The sequence below is a fragment of the Physcomitrium patens genome, chromosome 16 (assembly GCF_059467195.1).
Source record: "Physcomitrium patens ecotype Gransden chromosome 16, ASM5946719v1, whole genome shotgun sequence".
NCBI classification, from domain to species: domain Eukaryota; kingdom Viridiplantae; phylum Streptophyta; class Bryopsida; order Funariales; family Funariaceae; genus Physcomitrium; species Physcomitrium patens.
The window spans coordinates 5,979,377-5,983,037 of NC_143425.1; the positions used below are offsets into that span (position 1 = coordinate 5,979,377).

The 3,661-nt window shown below is 25.3% G+C and overlaps 1 long non-coding RNA gene across 1 annotated transcript; it reads left to right on the plus strand.

Annotated features, from left to right (window-relative positions):
- Window positions 1-372: 372 nt before the first annotated feature.
- Window positions 373-1,784, plus strand: LOC141046371 (uncharacterized). Its single transcript, XR_012219277.2, has 2 exons — window positions 373-861; window positions 1,073-1,784. It is a non-coding gene; the product is annotated as an uncharacterized LOC141046371 (long non-coding RNA).
- Window positions 1,785-3,661: the final 1,877 nt, after the last annotated feature.

Genomic DNA, 3,661 nt, shown 5'->3' on the forward strand with positions numbered 1-3,661 from the left:
TTATATTTATATATATATATATATATTTATATTTATATATATTTATATTTATATATATTTATATTTATATTTATATATATATATATTTATATTTATATATATATATATTTATATTTATATATATATATATTTATATTTATATATATATTTATATTTATATTTATATATATATTTATATTTATATTTATATATATATTTATATTTATATTTATATATATATTTATATTTATATTTATATATATATTTATATTTATAGTGACAAACAAAACTGAGTACAAAATCTGAACACTCATAGTTCATTGATCCTTCCAACTGACACATAAGTCAATTGATAGAATTACTTTTTTATTGTGTGTATTCATCCAATCTTCTACATGGATGAAAAATCTCATTATCATTTGAGGTAGGGTTTATGAGAAAAGTGTTGTAGAAGCACACAGACGTGCGTACTCAGTTTTGGTTGCTTCTTCTTGCTGAATTTCGAAATTTCAATGTACACTCCTTGTTGCAAGATTTGAGGGCATTTTTTGTTTGTTGTGTTGCTCTTGTTGTGTACTATCTATAGTGAAAGTTGATTTGTCAATTGTATCTCTATGCCTCGGTTGTGTGAATCATTGAAGCACCAAGCATTGATGCAGCTTAGGAGTGGTGTTTCTACAAGAAAAGTTGCAGACTCACTTAGAATGAGTCAGTCTTGAGTAGCTCATCTAAGGAGGGAGATTAGTGGTGAAATAGAAAAGCAAAGAAGAGGATGTCCAAAGGTTTTAGGAGAGCAAGAGAAGCGACTTGATGTGCACCTTGTCACTGTTGGTTGTCTCAAAACGACAAGTGCAGCTGCAAAACAACTTCGAGAAAAAACAGGTAAACACTTCTCAGACATCACCTTGAGGCGTGGTTTGAGAGAAGCTGGTTTGGGTGCTTGTGTGCAACAAAAGAAGCCTCTACTTGCCAAAAGACATGTTCTTGCAAGGTTGAGTTTTGCTCATAAATACAAAAATTGGACCGTTGATGATTGGAGATGGGTTATTTTCAGTGATGAGACAAAGATTAACCTAATCAATTCAAATGGTAGGTCTTGGTGTTGGTTGAGAGAAGGAGAACGACGTGGACCTAAACATGTTAGTCAAACTGTCAAACATGGTGGTGGTTCAATTATGATTTGGGGTTGTATGACTGCTTTTGGGCCGGGTGCTTGGTATCAAATTGAAGGTAGAATGGAGCAACACTTGTACAAAAAAATTTTAGAAACCTACTTGCAAAGTACCACACAGAATTACAACTTAGATCCTACTAAGGTGGTTTTTCAATATGATAATGATCCCAAACATATGGCAAAAAGTGTTCAGTTTTGGCTCTCTTCATAGCCATTTCAGCTCCTTTGATGGCCAACTCATTTTCCAGATTTGAATCCAATGGAACATTTTTGGGCCCTTCTCAAACAGCGTTTAAGCCAAGTCACTCCAAGGCCAAGAGGTGTTCAAGAATTGTGGGAGAATGTTTGTAGTATTTACCCTAGTTTTGATGCAAAAGATTGTGAGAAACTATACAAAAGTATGCCAAGAAGGATTTCAGCTGTTTTGGAAGTAAAAGGTTATTGGACTAAATATTGAAGTTTGAAGATTTTCTTTGAACAATACTGAGTACAAGACATAGTTGTTGATTTGACTTTGTAGAAGAATGTTTAGTTATCAATTTGATGTGTAACTTTGTACATGTGTACAAGACTGTGTGTATTATTCCATGTAACTTTCAGATTTATAAAGCAATCATTGAAATTTCTGTAATTGCTCTTGAAAGTTGGCACTTCAGATTTTGTACTCGGTTTTGTTTGTCACTGTATATATATATATGTATTCATATATATATTTATATTTATATTAAATAAGATTGAAAAAATTTGTACATTGATTTAAAAGCTATTGATTATTACAATTACTTCATTTGATAATGTAATACATGTTTTACTTATTATGTTTTAAATTCTAAGTTTTTCACTTCTTTTATTTTTTAAAATAAATATAGAGCTTAGAATAAAAATTCTGTATATTTTTATGAATTAGAAATTTAATAATAATTTTTTATTTATGCTTAATATTTTCTTTGCATATTTTAACAAAATATTTATCATATGATTAAGTATTTTTAAAACCACTTTTTCAAATTTAAAATTAAAATAATTACACTAATATTATCATGTATTTTTTAAAAAAACTAGATAGTATTTAAAATTAGATTCTCAAATAATAGTTTTTTAGATGCTAAAATTATAATAAATATATAATTATATAATTAAATTTATAAAAAAATATAATCTCTATAAAAATAAATACATATAAAAAAATTAACATTAACTTTTAGATTTTTGCTTCTACTTCTCTTAATCTCTTTTATAAATTTATTCTTATAATTTATAAATTTTCATTGCATTAAAAGATTATGGATATTTCTTCAGATTTTTTTATGATATTTTCTAAATTATCATTTTATTTTCAATTCTACTATAATATAATCAACTATTTTTATATAAATTTAATATTTTAATTGTATTAAAATATTGATTTGATTTTTTTTAAAAAAAATCTAGCATTTTTCCATATTTGTAGAAATTATATATGTAATAGAATTTCAAACTCAAAATCCTAAATCTTATTTAAATTTTTTCAAAATTGGGTATTTTTGTAATCCAAAAAAAAAGATTTGGTGTCACGCAACCTCTTTACTTTGGTGGAAGCAAGAGATCTTGTTATTGCTTTCAAAAAATTTGTGGACTTTAATCTTTATGTCAACTATTAACTTACAAGGTTTTATATCAATTTAACCAAAAATGCTGATATTCTTATTGACCTTCATACTACCAACTATTTTTACTCCAACACATTTAAATATTAATTGCTATAAATTCAATTGACTAACCAAGCTAAATTTTAACACACATACTTAGCACAAGTATACACAAAAATCTATAAAATTTAACTATGGATATATTATAAAGTTTACAATATTGCTAAACATGTAGACCTCAAATTTTTTCTCAAAAACAATTATTTCAAAATTAAATCCTCACTTTTTTGAAGTATTACAAAGTCATTACAAAATCCATTTGCATAAATCTAATGTATTCTTTATTAGATATAATAGTCTATTAGCTTTATACAAATACTCTAAATACTCCTATCTTTTCATAAGAATCAATTGGAGTAAGTAATATATTCTTTATTAGATAAAAAATTGGTGGAAAATAATATTTGATATATTATTTTATGTCACTATAAAGAAAAATAAAATTTATTGTTTAATAGATCTAAAAAGCGAGTTTTGGTACTTTAGACATAAACAGATCTAAAATTTGGTGCATTAAAAGTTTTTTAAACTTAGCTTTAATTTTGAGAATCTTGCTGATTATTTTTAATCAATATTAAATAGTAATCTCTCTTATTAGATGTCAATCAATTAGCACTAATAAAGAAATAATAATAAATAAATCTTCTTTTATTCGGCTTCTTAAGTTGCAATCAAAATTCATGATAAGAGGAATTTTATACTAACTACTAATTTGAATCAAACCATATAAAATTCAACTTGAATCGAAATTATATAGAATAAACCCAGATAAAATTATTAAAAAAAATAATAATAATAATAATAATAATGTCAAAATTTA